This window comes from Lonchura striata, chromosome 23, assembly GCF_050655825.1.
Source record: "Lonchura striata isolate lonStrDom1 chromosome 23, ASM5065582v1, whole genome shotgun sequence".
Classification (NCBI taxonomy): domain Eukaryota; kingdom Metazoa; phylum Chordata; class Aves; order Passeriformes; family Estrildidae; genus Lonchura; species Lonchura striata.
Window position 1 is genome coordinate 4437070 of NC_140725.1, and position 18979 is coordinate 4456048.

Genomic DNA, 18979 nt, shown 5'->3' on the forward strand with positions numbered 1-18979 from the left:
GTGTATCAAATCAAACCAATTTTCTTCTCCCTCTCCCTGCCCCGTGGTTCTGATGGCTGGGAGGAGGAAGGGGATTTGTGCTTCTTGTGTAAGGAGTGTGGCTGATAAACATCCCACAGGAGAGTTAATTCCAAGTGGAATTATTCTGAACCTTTAGCTTTCAGTCCATTGTCCTGTGGCGACTGTAAAATGCCATTGAGGGATGTTCCTTTTTCCCTTTGATATAAAACATGGGGCTATTTTAGAAACTTAAAACTCATTCCAGACTCTTCTCAGCACTTCTTTTCAAAGCAGCTCAGTTCAGCTGTCAGTCCTCAGCTGCACTTCTTTAATTAAAGAAGGTTTCTAGCCTTCCTGACAAGCAAACATGTACAGTAAGTTGCAAACTGTAGAGCAATCCTGCTCAGCTTAAGGGTGCCACATCAAATGTCACTTGGCACCTCTCTAGGACAGCTCTCTATGCTTAAGAATGAATATACAAATGAAGTTGTCACTTGAAAAGTTGTTGATAACCCTTTTCTGGGACAGGGAGCTCGGATGAGACATAATAGCAGCTGCCTGTACTTCCTGCAGTCCTAAAAAATGTTTCTGGAGGCTCCATGGCCCTGAGTGGTGGGGTTTTTCCCCACTGTGCACAGTGACACAACTTGTGAAACGGTGTCACTGTGATTTGGGGGGCCCTGGGCCAGCAGAGATTTACAGTGGGAATTGTTCAGCCCAGCCCAAAACAGAGCTGGGGTGACCCCCAGGGACCCTCCCCGAGAAATGGGATGGAAGCACAGGGAAATGTGGGAACAGCCCGTGCTGGAGGATTTTGCACAGAATATTCTTTGTGTTTTGAGCACTTCACTGCCAGAGCAGGATTTCCCTGCTGGAACGAGGCACCTGCTGAACCTGTCACTGCTTTCATGTTCTGCTTATTGAAAACCTGAGAAACCCTCCAAAAGCAAATAAGATTAACTCCAAACAAATGCGTGGCACAGAGCAGCAAATCGTACTGCAGGTTTATTGCTGTCACCATCATGAACAAGTTTCTTCTCCCAGCCTGGGTGCTGCTTGGTGTATTTTTCAGTGTTTAAAGTTTGCTTGGTGTATTTTTCAGTGTTTAAGGTTGTTTAAAACCTCTCCAAGGTCTCAGGGTTAGGGGAGGCCACTCTCACCCTGTTTTGAGGCTCAGGCTGGGTTTCTTTAAAGAAGGTTGTCCTAAAATAAGCAATGGGATCACAGAACTCTGGGTATGGGGTTAGGGACTTGCTGCTGCGGCTGGGTGGTTGGGATGGATGTTGAGGGAGATGCTCAGCTTCGAGGGGCTAACATGGTCCAGCCTGGAGTGGCACAGCTGTCCCCAAGGGCCACACGTTCCAGGGCAGTGTTCCCTGCAGCACTGGCAGGGAAGGGGGCTTGTCCCTGTTTCCCAGCTGGAAACCTGTGCAGTGTCAAATATTCTAACTCCCAGCCTCAACTTCTCAGACCCGGGCTGGGTTTGTGACTTAGATCCACATTTTTGGGGACTGCCCAGCAGGAACCACCCAGCTCCTTCCTTCCTCCACCCCAGCTTCCATTCAGAGCTCTGCAGCAGAGCATTCCACACCCCTTCATGGAGCAGAACATCCTCCTCCTCCAGGAGCAGTGTGGTAAATCCATCCAGGTGGGAAGCATCAGTGTAGGAATCTGAGGTATTGATGATCCCTGGATTGTAGAAAGTCTTTGTCTTTCTGCCCCGCTGCCAAAGCAGAAGCCATAATTGGTCTGTGCTGGTTTCCAGGTTGTTTATTCTGTTTATCTCTCACATGTTCTGCTGCCCTGCCCAGCTCTGTCCTGCAGGGCAGCGTGTGGGGCTCTGCCCTCAGTGGGATGTTACAAACATTAAATACCAGAAACTCCCTGGGCTGCATTTACAAGAACGTGCCAATATCTGTCACCTACGTTGGACAGTGTGTCCCCAGCCTGAACCAACAGAAAAATGCCAACACCACAGTGAGACATGGAGGGCATGAAGAAGGAGAAAAAGGACAAGGCACACCCAATTTCCTCCAGCTTGTCCCCTTTGGACCCCTCATCTAGAATCCTAAATTTGACTTTTGCACCCATGCAACACTTAATTATTACTGATATCAAACCTTCAGAGCTGGTAATTCACCCTGTAAGATTGAAAACTCTTTTCCATGGGCAGAGATCACAGCCAGTGTCTCTGGGGGCTCTGTCCAGGGGGGTTCCTGACCCCTGCCAGGGTCCCAGACCTGCCAGGGCAGCCAGAGGGAAGCCCTGGATTCCCACACATCAGCACAGGACAGCAGTTGTATTTTCCCTCTGCTCTTTACACGCTGCTTTAATTAGGAGGCTGCCTTTGATTAGCTGAAGAAAACCCAAGCTGTGTCAATTGAAATTAATTTCCCCCCATCAATTCATACTTCGGGAAAAGTTTGGGTGGCTTGTTCCAAACTGGAGTGTGGGCAGCTCAGGGAGAGAGAAATCAATTTTCCTACCTGGTCTAATCATGAGAGGTGTGAAATTAAGTTGTCACCCAGGCCCCCTAATCCTCATGTCTAAGTGCATGTTGGGCTGTTTGCTGAGGCAATTACAGGAAGCAGCTTCCTCTCCCTCCCTGCCTTCCTTTATTAGAAAACACTCAAGGGTACAGCTCCCTGTGACACGTTGTCACCAGGGAGGGACAAAAGTTTCAGAGGAGAGAAGTAGGACATGTAAGAGCAACATGAACTGGTAGGAATCAAGAAGCTATTTATGAGCCATTTACTTACGTAGCCCTAAAAATAGCTGGGGCTTTATGTGAAAATAGGGCTGTGATTGAAATCAAGCCCTAGACATGAGGTAATGGGAAAAGGGGGGGTACAAAGAAAGATGCAATCAGGTGTTCTGTAAATAGCCCTGCTGGCCTCTCCAGGGGTGGGGCAGGGGGTTGGTTTGGGTGTTTTCCTGTTGGGGGTTGGAGGGGTCAGTGGGGCTGGAGGAGCTGCCTTGGGGCGCAGCAGAGTTTCCTGCAAGACTGAAGCAGCAGGAACACGGGCAGGTGCTGGGACTGAAATCCATGGGGATGATCCCCCAGCACCTCAAATCCCAGCTGCACTGTCCCATCTGCTGGCCAGGGCTGTCCTCGGGGGGCTGGGGACAGTCCTGGGCTCCTCAGGACAGCAGGAGCTCCTGGAGAGCTGTGGAGCTCAGGGCCTGGAGCAGGAAGGGCTGAGGAGATGCTGAGAGGGGCCCTCAGGTCTGGGTGACCCTGTTGTGACCCTGGGTGTCCTTGGGTGTCCCTGTTGTGACCCTGGGTGTCCTTGGGTGTCCCTGTCTATCTCTGTGTGTCCCTGTCTGTCCCTGGGTGTCCCTGGGTGTCCCTGTTGTGACCCTGGGTGTCCTTGGGTGTCCCTGTCTATCTCTGTGTGTCCCTGTCTGTCCCTGGGTGTCCCTGGGTGCCCCTGTTGTGACCCTAGGTGTCCCTGGGTGACCCTGGGGTGTCCCTGGGTCATCCTGTTGTGTCCCTGGGTGTCTCTGCTAGATCCCTGTCTGTCCCTGTTGTCACCTTGGGTGTCCCTGGGTATCCTTGGGTGTCCCTGTCTGTCTGTCCTTGTCCATCCCTGTGTGTCCCAGTCCATCCCAGTCTGTCCCTGTACTTCCTGCAGTCCCAAAAACTGTTTCTGGAGATTCCATGGCCCTGAGTTGTGGGGGATTTTCCCCATTGTGCACAGTGACACAACTTGTGAAATGGTGTCACTGTGATTTGGGGGAGCCCTGGGCCAGCAGAGATTTACAGTGGGAATTGTCCAGCCCAGCCCAAAACAGAGCTGGGGTGACCCCCAGGGACCCTCCCCTAGAAACGGGATGGAAGCACAGGGAAATGTGGGAACAGCCCGTGCTGGAGAATTTTGCACAGAATATTCACAGAATATTCACAGAATATTCAGAATATCCTGGGGCTGCTCCGACCTCCTGTGCAGGAGGTCAGAGCAGCCCCAGCTCTGCTCCAGGCCCACGATGGCCCCAGAGCCCCCGGCAGGGCTGAGCCCAGCAATTCCCTGCCCAGGAGGCAGAACTTCCCTGTGGGCCCTGGAGCAGAGCCCAGAGAGGCTGTGGGTCCTCCCTGGCTGGGGATATTCCAGAGCCCTGGGCACAGCCCGCTGTGCCCTGTGCCCTGGCATGGCCCCGGGGGCACCAGCTGAGCCTCTGTGCTCCCTCAACCCTGCCCCACTCTGGGATTTTGGGATTCTCTTCCAACCTTTCTGCCACAATAAGATGCTTTGCAAGTCAAAAGGTGCTGAGTAACTTCTCCTGGATGCAGCTCTCTGCAGCACAACCTCTTTGATCTCCTGCTTCCATCTGCTCTTCTATTGCTCCAGAGCTGCAGTGCTGAAGTTTTTAACTCAAGAGGTGACATTTGGGTCCTTTCAGGTCCCTCGGTGTTGGAGCAAGCCCAGCACCCTGGCTGGGTGCCACAACCAAGCTGTGCCTGTCACCTTAACCTGCACAGGAGCACGCCAGGGAGGGCACTGAGAGATTCAGATGGAATTAAATCCCCATTTACTGTAGGCTTTTAATAAAAGAGGGGACGTGTGTAACGTCACCAGCTCTGCCCACGCTCTGGGGAATTTGCCCTGGACACTTTTCCAGCTTTTCCTTGGAGTTGAGAAGCAGAGCTGTGCTCTTGCCACGCTGCAATTAAAGAAATTCACTGCTCCCCATAAAGCCTAAACCCTATAAAATACAGCTGTTCTCTCCTGCTGGGTTTAAAAAGAAATGGTTTCACAAAAATGGCTCCAGCTGTGAGTTTGTGCCAGAGAGGCTCGTGAATGCCTGGTGGAAGGGCTGTGGAAATATTTTGGCAGATGTTGCTCCTGGGCCAGGGGAGCACTGTGGGCAATGGGAGTCTCTGAGTGGGGGATGCACGGTGGCTGTGGGGACAGCCTGTGTCCCAAATCCTCACAGCGGGGTGAAGAGGGCACAGCTTGCTCAAAATTTGGACTTGATGATCCTGGAGGGCATTTCCAGCCTTCACAAGGTTATGATTCTGTCTCTGGTGTAGTCGCAGCCTGAGCCACAGCACCCCTGGGCTGTGCTGCTGTCCCCTGCCTGAAGCTCTGGAGGTGAAACTCCTGAGCTCTCTGCTTTTCCAAGTTTCAGCCCAGCCAAAGCAGGGTGCAGTGTGCTGGCAGCAGCCTGTTCTTGCTGAAAATATGTTTGAAATCAAGGAGCTCAACACCCCTGCAGCCAGGGAGAGTGGGAGGGAGCAGAGCCCGAGCCCAGCTGTGCTGGTGCAAAATGGGATTTATGACTTGTGACCATTTTTCAAGTGAGAATCATTGATTTTTGTATTTTTTTTTTTCTCTTCATAGAATTTCTTCTCCTTGAAATAGAACAGATTGCCTGAAGCACCTGGTTTCCCAGGGATGCAAGGCCATGCCTCCCTGGTGCCCTGAGCACGGAGGCTGCTGTGACGTGTGGAGCGGTGCTGGGAGCTTTGCAGCCAGGAGGGGCTGGGGATGCTTCATGCTGGAGCTGAAGGTGCCATTTTCCCAAAAAAAGTCTTTGTATTTAGTGTTTCTCCTCATGGCAGGGCTGTTTTCCCTGCCAGTCCACCAGGAAGGAAATCCATTCTTTGTTTCTGACTTACCCTAAATGCCTTTCTTTGTTAATGTCAAAACATTCTTTCAGTACTGCCTGTTCCAACACAAAAGGAAACTAATTCTTTCTATGCCAAACTGCAGATTTTTGCCCCAGAAGTGCTGTTCTGATAATTTTTGAAAGGCTGCAGAAAGTTCTCCTGATAGGCACTAAAACCACATAGATTTTGCAGATTTTCAAAGGCTGGACTTGATGATCTTGGAGTTTTTTTTCCCCAACCTTAATGATTCTCCGATTCCATCTCTGTGCATTTGGGCTGGAAAGGATCTTTCTGAACAATTCTGCTTCCTCTTGCCTTTGCAAAGTCATTACTGCAGGCAAAGGCAAGAATTTGGGGAGAACTTTAACTCTGCCTCTCGCCTCCCTCCCTGAATAATGGATGGCTGGGGGGCCTGGGGGGTTGTTAATGCTCCTGTGAAGTCACAGCCCATCTGTGAGCCCAGGGAGAAATGGGAATAGCAAGGCTTTGTTTTGTCTGCTCTACAAAACAGGAGCTGGAGATTGATTAATTCTTGTGAGCTGATCAGAGAGCTGGGGGAATGTGCTCCAGCCAGAGGGGATCAGGAATTGGGGTGTCTGTGGGGGATGAGGGGCCTGTGGACCTCCCTGTCCAGTGGGACCTCATCTGTCAGAGGGCCTGGGTAGTGTGAGGGGACAAAGGAATGGAATGAATAAGGAGAAAATAAAGAAAAATGCTAATTGAAAATCAGAATGAGATTAATTCTGACTCCACATCAGGAACTGGAGTGACAGGACAAGGGGCAGTGGGTTCCCACTACCAGGGGGCAGGATCAAATGGGATATTGGGAAGAAATTCTTCCCTGTGAGGGGTGGTGAGGTGTGGGAATCCAGAGCTTCCCTCTGGCTGCCCTGGCAGGTCTGGGACCCTGGCAGGGGTCAGGAACCCCCCTGGACAGAGCCCCCAGAGACACTGGCTGTGATCTCTGTCCATGCAAAAGAGTTTTCAATCTCAGAGGATCAATTACAAGCTCTGAGTGTTTGATATCAGTAATAATTCAGTGTGGCACGGGTGCAAAAGTCAAATTTTAGGATTCTAGATGAGGGGTCCAAAGGGGACAAGATGGAGGAAATTGGGTGTGCCTTGTCCTTTTTCTCCTTCTTCATGTCCTCCATGTCTCACTGTGGTGTTGGCATTTTTCTGTTGGTTCAGGCTGGGGACACACTGTCCAACGTAGGTGACAGATATTGGCACGTTCTTGTAAATGCAGCCCAGGGAGTTTCTGGTATTTAATGTTTGTCACATCCCACTGAGGGCAGAGCCCCACACGCTGCCCTGCAGGACAGAGCTGGGCAGGGCAGCAGAACATGTGAGAGATAAACAGAATAAACAACCTGGAAACCAGCACAGACCAATTATGGCTTCTGCTTTGGCAGCGGGGCTGACAGACAGAGACTTTCTACAATCTCAGGATCATCAATACCTCAGATTCCAACAGTGAGGGACTGGGATGGATTTCCCAGAGAAGCTGTCCCATCCCTGGAAGTGTCCCAGGCCAGGTTGGACAGGGCTTAGAGCACCCTAGTGTGGTGGAAGAGAACCCTGCTCATGGCAGGGGGATGAAAAGGATGATCTTTACATTCCCTTCCAACCCAAACCATTCCATGATTTCCTGATTCCATTTTCCTTCTCATATAAAGGAACGTGGCCTATCACTACTCACTTAAAGAAATAAAAACCACACTGTACTGAATGAGTGACTTCAGATCCCTCTGTGAACATTCCCCTGCAATTACTCAACTCTGTTAGACTGTTTCAAACACTTTTGGATCCTGACAGAGAAATGCTGTTTATCACTTCTAATTTCTACAACTGGGTCTGCAAACTAATTAGTGAACCAGACTATACCATCTGCTTCCTTGGGATGTGCTCTGCTGTAACTATTTATATTTTAAGTTGGGGTGGGTTTTTTTTGTAAATTTGTTCTCGCTCCTAAAATGGCTCAATCCAACCTATTGTTGTTTTATTGTACAGTCATATTCCACTCCTTCTGCATCTGCATCTCTTCTTGGCATCAAGAGTACCTGAGAGGAAGGAAACATAAAACAAAACTTAATCCTGTCATTCTTTCTGCACAAGTGTGCCTGGTTTATATTCCTGGGGCAGCTCTTGCTGGAAAACGCTGCAGAGTTTGCAGGTAGGAAAGGCAGGAGTGTGCACCTTACTGAAAACAGGAATTCTCCATGGGGAGGGAGCAGGAGAAGGAGATCTAGACTCCCCTGGTCTCTCAGCCCTGGGAGCAGGGATGGCACAGGCTGGGAGGGTTCGTGGCTCTTGGTTTGACCAAAAAAATTCTGGTTTTGGGGCAATCTTTGGAGCAGGGTAGGGATGATGCTTTCACCATGCTGAGGAGTGTTTCCCACATCAGAGCTCAGTGATTCTCCGTGGTGGATATTTCCCCTGATATTCCTCTTGAATTCTCCATCACTCATTTTAATATTATTATTCCTGTTTGCACACTAAACAACCCTTCCTCCCCGCTGGTTGATGTCCTCATTGCGTCTGCTTTCTGCAGGAGAAAGCAAGATCTTATCCCTAAAATAAACCCAGTGATGGAGACCTTGGAACCCTCCTTTGCCTCTGCAGGTTGTGGGTGATGCTTCCCCAGACCTCCATTCCCAACTGCACCAAGCTGTGGATCCTAGAGAAAGGATTTTAACCCAGTGGGGGAGGAGAAGAGCGCTGAGTTTTTGGCAGCTGAGCAGGAGCAGTGATTCCCTCCTGGAATTGTAGTGCCAACTCTGCCAGAGGTGGGACAAGAAAATGGAAATAACTCACAGTAGCCAAGTCAAAAATGTCAATCCACGTTTTTCTGCTCATTTCTTCTCACCTGTGAAAGAATCAGCTCTTAACCAGAGGGAAAATTGAAACAATAATTGTGGTGTGGCTGAAAATCCACTCGTGTGGAGGATGCTGCTCCCCCTCCAGGTGCCAAAGACCTTTAGACCTCCAGCCCATGAGATCCCCATCAAGCCAACAAAGGTCATGCTTGGCAAATAATGTGTCTCAGATGAGTTTCTTCCTCTGCATGAGCTGAGCTGCTCAGATCGTGCCCTGCTTTTATCCCTCCCTTTGAGGACTCCCAGGCTGGTGGCAGGAAAGCCATTATCAAGGAGCTGTTCCTTTGCCTTGGCTTTGTGGATATAAATACTGACACCTTGTTCCATTTTTCATGCATTACTTCTTTCCCTGCCCTATTCAAAAGAACAAAAGGAGTTCTGAGCTCTCTGAGCTTGGAATTTGACAGTTTTTCCTTGGTGGTGGCATCGCTGGTTTTTTAGTTCTGCTCAAAAACAGTTTTTTCCTTTTACCTGAAGGGGAAGGGGGGGAAATAAATGAAATGACGGGGAAAGCTGGAGGAGGTTTAACCTGCATGCACGAAGCAGCAATTCCAGTGATTTTATTGTTTGGGCTTTCTGATGGTCGTCCCAATTCATCAATAAAGCTCTGGCTGTCTCTGCTTCGCCCTCCTCGTTAGCTGGAGGCACAGCCCAGTGCTGGGGCTCTGGGCCTGCCTGGGAAGTGCCTGCCTGGCTAATTCCCCTCTCCCCCTGCCTCTGCAGCTCCCCTCACTCACTAAATTTGGAATATAGATGGGAGCAGAGGCACACCTGGCTCGGGGGAGCGGGAGGGATTTACGGCCAGCAGACAGTTTTTAGTACAGATGTGCAGAGCAGCAACTCTCAGGTGCCAACAAAACCTCTGGAGAGATGTATCATAGCAGGAAGTTGTCAGCGATAAATTTTCAGAGGGCTAAACCTCACCTGTGTTTTAATAGAAGAGGAGGCTCAAGGACCAAAGAGAGAATAAATCATTTGGACCCCTGGGAGGTTTTTTTAGCTACTTTCCTGAGCAAGTGTTGCTGCTTTTTTCTCCTTTGCAACAGGTAAACATTGGGGGTTTAACCACTGAGACAAATATTCTTAGATAAGAAAGACTTCAAATAGGAAAATAAAACTAAGAACAGCTTTTGTCTGCGAGATCCCTTGAATCCTTCTGCAAGGGAGATGCCAAACACTTGGATAAATGTCTGGGTGATCTTGCAGGTGGTACTTGAGTGACAAAGTGAGGAGGGGGCTGAGCTATAATTGGTGGATGTGAAAAGTTTGCTGAAAGGGTTAGTTGATAACTATTGCAAATTTAGTTTTGGGGGTTTTGGGGTGAGTTTTTTTTGGAGGAGGGGGTAATTTTTTTGCAGCTCAGCTCCTCTGCCAGCCACAGACTTCAGAGAGGAAGAAGAGATGGCCACAGCTCCATTGCAGGGCTGCCCAAGTGCTGGTTCATGGTTGGAGCTGAGTCAGTGATGCTTTATTGAGGCTGTGGTGTGAAAGGAGAGCTCCTGCTCCTTCTGAAGAACCTGAGGCCATCAAAGCATTTCAACATTTTCCTCACAGTTAAGCCAGGGTTTAAGTCCAGTTCTGCTGTGCACGGTGTAAATGGGGTATGGGTGTCTAATGCTCGCTGTGGTGGCTTTTAATGCTCCTAAAATTTTCTGCTGCCACCAAAGCTGGGGTTTTTCTTCCTCTGTAGAAGCTGGCAATTGTCTTCCTCATGTCACAACGTGGTTTAGAGAGCATGGTGGGATTAGGTCAAGGGTTGGACTTGATCCTGGATGCCTTCTCCAACCTTAATGGTTCTGGGATTCTGTATTAACAAAAACCTGTAACAATTCAACAAAAAACCCACAAATCACAGAATCGTGGAGTGGTTTGGATTAGGAAGAGACCTTAAAGATCACCCCACTCCATCCCCCACCGTGGGCAGGGACACCTTCCACTATCCCAGGTCCATCCAAGCCCCATCCAGCCTGGCCTTGGGCACTTCCAGGATCCAGGGGCAGCCACAGCTGCTCTGGGCACCCTGTGCCAGGGCTTCCCCAGCCTCACGGGAAGATTTTCTTCTCTATATCTTACCAAAATTCCCCTCTTTCAGTCTGAACCCCAAAGTCTTCTTCTGTCCCAAATAGTGGTGGCAGTTCCAGGTTCCTCCCAGGTGACACAGTGGTCTGGAAAGCTCAGGAGACAGAGAGCTTGAGCCAAAAATTCACTGTGGAACAATTCCACTCTGTCATCTTCCTCCTTATTACCCTTTCCTCTGCAGCCATGATGGGATCAGTGATATTTCCATTTGTCTGTTTTATGTATTTTGTTTTCCTTTGCTCTGAAAAATGATTACAGGATGAAAAGTTTGTCAGGCCTTGGAGTTCAGCAAGATTCTCTCTGGAATTAATTTCCTACCATGGAGTATGAGCAGGCATCTAGAAAAACACTGTTTGATTGTACTTTTGTTTTCATATAAGAAAATTATTATTTTCACTTGTTGGTGGGTGTAGGACACAGAGCTCTGTGGGAAAGGCAGGATTTTTATTTATCAGATGCCTGAAAACTTAAAATCCTAAGAAGCAGTTATGAGGAAAGCTGAGGAAATGGAAGTTTTGCTCCAGCTGTTTTTTCCCTAAGTGTCAGAAATCCACAGCAGAGGAGAAGAGCAGGACGAACAAGGACATTGACCTGGAATCAAACAGCCCAGAGGGATGAGCTGGGATCTGTCAGAGCCTGGGGCCCAGCAGAGCCAGATCCAAGCGAGATGAAATGGCTTCTCTTGATTTTCTCCTCCTCCCCATTGAGCCTCTCTCTCTTGATCTAATTGAAGGGGTTTGTTCTGACACCTGCTGCAATCAGGGATGAATGCTTCCCTGGAAATTCAGGAAATTCAGCGCCAGGAGCGAGGCCTGTGCTCTGCTCTTGGCTCCAGTGGCTCTCCAGCTCTGGTTTCCACTGGCTCCCAGTGGCAAGAGACCCTTCTGCTCCATCATTCCTCCCACCTGCAGCATCTTCCTGTAGCCACCCCCGAGTGGATTTTATCCCAAAAACTTGTGGATCTTTCCTGTCCCACCATTTCACCCTGCCCTTGAGCACCCCTCCCTCACAACTTTCTAATCATATTAAATCAAATCAAATCAACCCCCACAGCAGGGATTTGGAATGAGGCCATCTTTAAGGTCCCTCCAAAAGCCCAAGGGTTTTGGTTTATGGTTTGGGTTTAAGGATTCCCTAAACCCAAACCATTCTCTGTTTCTGAGATATCTCTGATGTTTCCTGGCTCAGCAGCACAAGGTGGGATCCCACCAGGTCCTGCTGCTCCATCAGCTGCTTGACACATCCCTGGAGCCTCCAGAGGGGCAGGCTGAGGAATGCTGGCTCCTCCTCAGGGTCTGTAGTGAGGAAAAATCCATCAAAATCCATCATTTCCCCGCTCCTCATCTGGAGGATTCACTCTCCCTTTAAATGAAGTAACCTCTGCAAGGACTTCCCGTGCCAGGACGGTTTCTTCTCCATCATCCAGAATAATTCCCTTTCTCCAGCTGCTGGCCTCGGGTTCCTGTGCTGAGAGGAGCTGACTCAGAGATGACTCAAACTCTTCACACGCCTTTGTGGGTTTGCAAATGAAAGAGCAGGGTAAGGCTGGGTGGTTAAATAAGAGACCTCAGCCAACAGCCAGCCCCTTCCCAAAATCCCAGGGGGAAGTCAGGACCTGGGAACTCACCCTGGGCACGGTGATTCAATGGAGTGAGCAAAAACCACTTGTAAATACATTTATTAGTGCTGAGGCTGTGGTTGGAGCTGAGGCAAAGGAGAGAAGCGACACAATTACCTGCAAATTCCTCCTGAAATCCTCACGTCAGTAGGTCAACAAAGAGTGAGGAACAGGGAGATGTTTCTGGTTTGCTGTGGGTTTTATTTAATTCCACACCTTTATTTTCTGGTCTTAAAGGCAGATTATAAAACTGGTGTTTTTAAAAGGAAATTGCCATTTTGGGGGCAGCTGCAGAATGTGAAGGGTTACTGGGAAGCCTCAACACCAAAACTGGTCTCTGGATCCACGTGTATGAGGGATTTTTCTGAAAGATTCTGGGCCCATCAGCTTTTTCTCAGAGCCAAAGCAGAGGAGCAGCAATCCCATGAGATCCCTAAATCCATCTCCATCCCTGGTTATGTCCAGCTGCCAAAAAATACCCTGGGGATGAAGGGGCAGGGTGGGATCCTTCACCTTGGGTTGCACAACAGGAATGAAGTAACCAAAAAAATGACTCTGAGTTTCACTTAGGAGCAAAACCAGCCCCTAAGTCAAGCCCAGGCCCCATCCCGGTGATGCCTTGTGAAGACTGGCCTAGAACAGAGGCTGGAGAGAGTTAAAGAATAAAGTAATTAATTAATTAGTAAACAATAAAGCAGGGATTTATTAAAGGGCCTCAGTGGGTCCACGTTGGGCAGCACAAGAGCCCAGCCAGGGCTACACCCAAGATGAACCAAAATGGTCACAAAAAATGGACAACCAGTCACAGGATCTCTCATTTTTATAAGTTCTGCTCCATTTGCATATTGGAGTTTATTGTCCAATTATATCTTTAAGTTATGAAGTCCCATCCTTCTCTTTCTTCTCTCTTCAGTCCTTGTTGTTTGTGCTCCTGGGCTGAGATTTGGATCATTTGTCCCTGGTCCCCAGCTGGAAAAGGAATTGTTTTGTCTCCCTGCTCTGTGCAGAGCTCACCATCCCATAAAGTGAAGCTCAGAAGTGCACACTAAAGCAGCACAGAATGTGAAAAATATCAAAGCTCAAACCTGAGGCATCACCTGGAAATTCAGGTCCTTCCTCTCACGTTCAGTCAGGACTGTGAGTGTTGCAGGAGGGATTATCACCCCGTGTTCTGTAAGAGCTGAAATGTGCTTTGAGCTCCTGCAGCTGGCGGTTCCCAGAGAATCCACAGGCATCTGTCATTGCTGGGCTGCAAGTGAGGGAACTGCAGGTGGGTACAGAGCTTTTCCTGCTCCCCAGCTGGGGACACCCCCAGGAGCTGGGAGCTCTGAGGGGAGGATTATGGGCTTTACAGTGTGCAGGATTTCCATAGCGTTTAACGGAGCCAATACCTGTAAATTAGGATATTTTTTTAATTTATGGAGGTAAAACTCCAGTGGGAAAGTGCATTTGCTGTTGTGAGCCTTGGAAATAATTATAATCTCCTTTTTTGACACTGCACTGTTGGGAGTGAATGCCAACATTTCCATTTGAGGGCTTATTTGATTATTTTTCTCATTTTGCAAAACATTATTACATTAACCCGCCACTCTTGAATCCTTGTCCTACCATGGCATTTATGCATGAGAGGGTCTGTGCTCTGAAAGGAACATCAGGCTGAAGAATGCTCCATGATGATGGAAAGGCTTCTGTTTATCCTGTGGTTTTGGAATAAGAGCTTATTTTTGGCTTTGGAAGCAAATGTGACCTAGTTTGGATCCAAAATGTAATCTGAACCTTCAGCTACACATCTCAGATATTTATTAGGGCTGAAAGGAGTCAATAAATGGATGTGAGTCTGAGTCAGGCTGAGAGAGGGGAAGTTTAGGTTAGAGATTAGGGAGAAATTCCTCCCTGTAAGGGTGGGGAGGGGCTGGGATAGAATTCCCAGAGGAAGTGTCCCTGGGATGCTGGACAGGGCTTGGAGCACCCTGGGGTGCTGGAAGGTGTCCCTGCCAATGGCAGGGGTGGAATGAAATTATTTTTAAGGTCCCTTCCAACCCAAACCACCCCAGGATTCCATGGTTTTATATAAATCAAAAATCCACAGCACCATGGGACACAACCCTTTGTTGTGTCCCAGCTCTCACCCCCTTTCCATCCCAGTTAAACCAGAGGGGTGGGAGCAGGCTCCTCCAGTCTGCAGAGATCCCTCAGGCTGCTCTGACCAGGAGGAACAATTCCTGAGAAAAATCCTTCCCCAGCAGGGCTCACTGCTCTCCATTTCCCCTGCCAGTCTCTGCCCACACTGTCCTGAATGCAGTTCTGGGTTATTCCTCTCAGCCCATGCAATGCTCTCCTTTTTCCTTGCTTACTTTTAATTAAAGCTCATCACTTGAAAAATCCCAAGGAAGACTTTACAAGATCCTTAATTTGATTTTTATTTTCATTAAGCTCAAACTTATATGACAAATCTCCCAGAGCTGTTGCTAAATGCACTTTGTTTTCAAGCAGTGCTCTGCTGGCTGAAAGTCCTGCAGGAAGGGAATGTTCACCTGGGGTTTATGACCCTGACAACCTGTTTTTGTTATTAAAATCGTGGTGAGCAGCAGAAGTGATGAAATACTGAGTTCTGTGGAGTCTGCAGAGTGGGTTTTTTAAACTCCAGTCATTATACATTGTGTTGGCATAAAAAAAGCAGAGGAAGGAGATCCTTCCTAGAGAGCAAGCAATTCTTCTTGGACCTTATGAAGTTAATTATTTTATATCCCATAACTGAAACTTGTAACTCAGTGTAATTGGCAGGAGAAGTCCCACAGTAACAATCACGGGGCTGGTTATTGTTTCCTCTAGTGCTCCACTGTGGGAATGCTGGAAAAACAACCTCCCATCCTGGTGTTTATTGGCAAATGCTTGCATAAATCATGCCAGCCTGTACAACAAGCTGAACCATCAATAATCTCTCCTCCTGAAATGGGAAGTGTTGCAGGAGGGGAAGAGGTGGGGACAGGTTTGTGGTGCCTTTTTAGCTGGGATTGGGCTTTATGGGTTTGGGAAAACCAGAGAACAAGCCCAGGCTGGATGTCCAGTGGAAGGTGTCCATGGCAGAGGGGTGGGATGGGATGGGCTCTAACACCCCTTCAACCCAAACCATTCTGGGATTTTATGTCCCTTCAACCCAAACCATTCTGGGATTTGATATCACTTCAACCCCAAACCATTCTGGGATTTGATGTCCCTTCAACCCAAACCATTCTGGCATTTGATGTCCCTTCAACCCAAACCATTCTGGGATTTGATATCCCTTCAACCCAAACCATTCTGGGATTTGATGTCCCTTCAACCCCAAACCATTCTGGATTTGATGTCCCTTCAACTCCAAATCATCCTGGGATTTGATGTCCCTTCAATCCCAGATCATCCTGGGATTTGATATCCCTTCAATCCCAAACCATTCTGGGATTTGATGTCCCTTCAACCCAAACCATTCTGGGATTTGATAATTCCATGATGATTTTATGAAATTGTCCTTTTCCCAGTCTGCCAGCACCTCACTTTGTGACCATAACAGGACCTGGATTAACCTTGTGGGGCTCCCCTGTTTTGTTAAAAACCCCACTGATTGCCTCAGGTCCCGTTTGCAGCTGGGGGAAGGAACCACATCTCACACTCAGCATCACGGTGCCCTGGGGTTCCTCATCCCTGTGCTCAGCCCAGCAACACCAAACCTCCTTGTCCTGCTGTCAGCACCAGTGGGAATGACCCCATCGCCCCCATCCTGAGGGTTTTTGTGCCTTTTCCAGCTGTGCTCAGCCCATGGAGGCTCTTGGCTGTGCAAGACTTGATTTTACCCAGGGGCTGCTGCTTTTCTGGCTCACAGACCCTCTGGAGCTGCCTCCCTCTTGCAAGTGGATATATTGAGATTTTTTCCTCCTATCTGCCACTAATTTCTGCCTACTTCTGTCCCAGGTGGAGCCAGCAGTGACAAGAGTGACCCATCTGTAAACGCCGAGTCCTCACTCAGCGCTGCCTCGAGGCTCCAGCACAGCCAGGGAGAAGGGCAGGGACAACAGAGCTTTGTTTAATGCCACCTTTGGCACCTGGGATGGGACATTTGAGGTGCAGGGAAATGGCACAGCAGGAGATCTCTGGTGAATGTGGCACCTCCACCCCGCTGCTGGGAGCAGCAGAGGCTCGGGGTGGCTGAGGATACAGCTCCAATTTAATGCTTTGGTAGGAAATCACAGGATGGATCCTCATCTGGGATGAGCTGGCCTCCCTTTCAGTGCAAGCAGGCAGTTTGTGAGGGATGGGGTCTGCTGGCTGTTTGAGGTCTTCAAGCTCATCTGTTAAGCTGCACTTGAGTTTGCAGGGTGGCACGGCGTTCCTGCCACATGGAGCAGGAGCAGGGCTGAGCACACACTCAGGGTGAAGCATGGGGGTGTTTTACAGAAATGCTCCTGTGTCACTTCAGATACCCTCGTGCCCTTTTTTCTGCATGGAGAATGCTGGCTCAATTAAATTGTCATCTTCCTGGAAAAAAAAGATGTCCTGGTAGCAGGCCTGGGTCTCTCGGTATGAAACCACAATTCTGGAAGGAATTTAAATAAAGTCATCCATTTTAGGTGGTTGCTGAATTTCTTTTTCTGTCCCTTTCATCACAAAAAGGAAATATGCTTCTGAACTCTCCAGGCAGTGATTTCAAGGTAGGATGACTCCTGTTAAATTAGACATTTATGGACTATTTAGTAAATTACCTCAGAGACAAAACCTTCCAGACTTGTTTTCTGTTTCATGTGGACTATTTCAGAAAACTCCTCGGGATTACCTGGGGGCTGGGAGGAGCTGAGGAGCATCAGGATGTGGGAGAGGTGGTATTGTAAATGCAGGTGAACCCAAGGGGAAGAAATGACGATGTCTGACTCAATTAAGAAGGCTGAATTATTTCTTTATTATAATTATGCTAAAATACATTAATATACTATATAAAAGGAGGATACTAAAACTACATACTACTTTCTCTGACCCTATCTCTAACTCTAACACAACTCGTGACCCTCTCTGAGAGTCCAGCCCCAGGTGGGTTGGATTGGCCACCAGGCTTAAACAATCCTCACCAGAATCCAATCAAGCACTCACCCCCAGGTAAACAATTCTCCAAACATATTCCACATGGGAAAAACAAGGAGCAGAAACAGAAATAGTTTTCTCTTTCATTTCTCCCTGCGCAGGTCTATGAAAATCCTGAGAGGGAGAGAAATGTGCTGCCACAAGGTGGCCTGGCTGGGAACTCCCCAGTTGTCCTGCTGGCAGTGACTGGGGAGAGGAAAGGAGCCTGAATGCTCCTGGGATGTTGGAGGGGATGTGATGTGATCCTGCTGCAGCGATGGCCCGGAGGTGGCCGGGGGTGCCTGGCCCAGGGGAGGCTCTGATGGGGCCACCCCTGGCCAGTTGTGGCCACAGCTGCTTCCTCACAGACACCTGGGCTTGCCCAGGGCCAAGGCTGCAGCCCCAGGCACCAGGTGCTGTTTAGGCTGTGGGGCCTGGAAACATCCCCAGAGAATGCTACAAAATGGGGTTTGTGGGGAGCTAAAGAAGGCAGGGCATTTTTTCTTTCTTTTTCTTTTTGCACAGAGCACACCTGACCAGATGTGGGTTGGGTTTATCCTCACCAGAAGCACCAAACCTGGATCTCCTCCCAGTGATGCCTTGAGAAGGCTGCCTTAGAATAGAGACCAGACAGAGCTAAAGAATAAAGCAGGGATTTATTAAAAGGCCTCAGTGGATCCACCTTGGGCAGCACAAGAGCCCAGCCAGGGCTACACCCAAGATGAACCAAAATGGTCACAAAATGGATGACTGGTTACAGGGTCTCTCTCACTTTTATCAGTTCTGCTCCATTTACATATTGGAGTTAATTGTCCAATTACACCTCCAGCCCACAAAGTCCCATCCTTGTTTTTCTCTTCCTTCTTCTCTTTCTCTTCTTGTCTCTCTCATCTCTCTTGTTTTTCTTTCTTCAGTCTATGTTGTTTGTGCTCTTGAGCCTGAACTTTTGGTGGTTGTCCTTGGCCCGCAGCTAGAGAAGGAATTGTTTTGTCTCCTACTGTGTGAAGAGAGCTTGCCATCCCATAATATGAAGCCCAGACCCACACACTAAAGCAGCACAGAATGTGAAAAATATAAAAGCTAAAACCTGAGGCATCACCATCAGTCCCCTCTCTGCTGGTGTTGAACAAAACCTGGTTTGAAGCAGAAGCAGTGCTCTGGGATTTGTTTGCCCTTTGCACTGGGAACTCTTCCCCGTTTGCTCTCACAGCCCCGGCCTGACCTTCCCCTGATGCCAGCATGGCAATTAAGGAGCTGAAAGCAGGGAGGGCTCTGGTTGTTATTGATTAGGGCTCTAATTGCTCATCTCCCCCCGCTGTCCGAGAGAATTGGAGATGCACGGAGTGAAATGGAGACGTGGCTGCCATGGAACTCGCTCAGCCATCGTTTCTCAGCACAAGGCTGAAGGATTTGGGGGCTCTTCTTGTTCAGCCCAGACAGATTTTTCACTGCTGGTCCCTTCCAAACTCTCTGCCTTCCTGAGGTCCCTCACTGTGACCAACCACGGGTGCAAGGGCAGGGAAGGGTCATCACTGCAGGCACATATCTTGTGTTTCTGGGAGCAACCCCAAAAATGTCATTTATCTCATTAATTATTTCCTTCCAGTCCAGAACCAATGTTTGGACATTTCAGGGCATCACAGAACAAGTGACATCTCCAAATGTAGACCAGAGATGGTTTTTGAAAAATCCCCATCTCAAGAG

The 18979-nt window shown here is 48.8% G+C and overlaps 1 long non-coding RNA gene across 1 annotated transcript; it reads left to right on the plus strand.

The window, feature by feature from the left end:
• The first annotated feature begins 2253 nt into the window (after positions 1-2253).
• LOC146765560 (uncharacterized) lies at positions 2254-15504 on the plus strand. The gene is made up of 4 exons (XR_014949924.1): positions 2254-2721; positions 5343-5511; positions 7625-7787; positions 8237-15504. It is a non-coding gene; the product is annotated as an uncharacterized LOC146765560 (long non-coding RNA).
• Positions 15505-18979: the final 3475 nt, after the last annotated feature.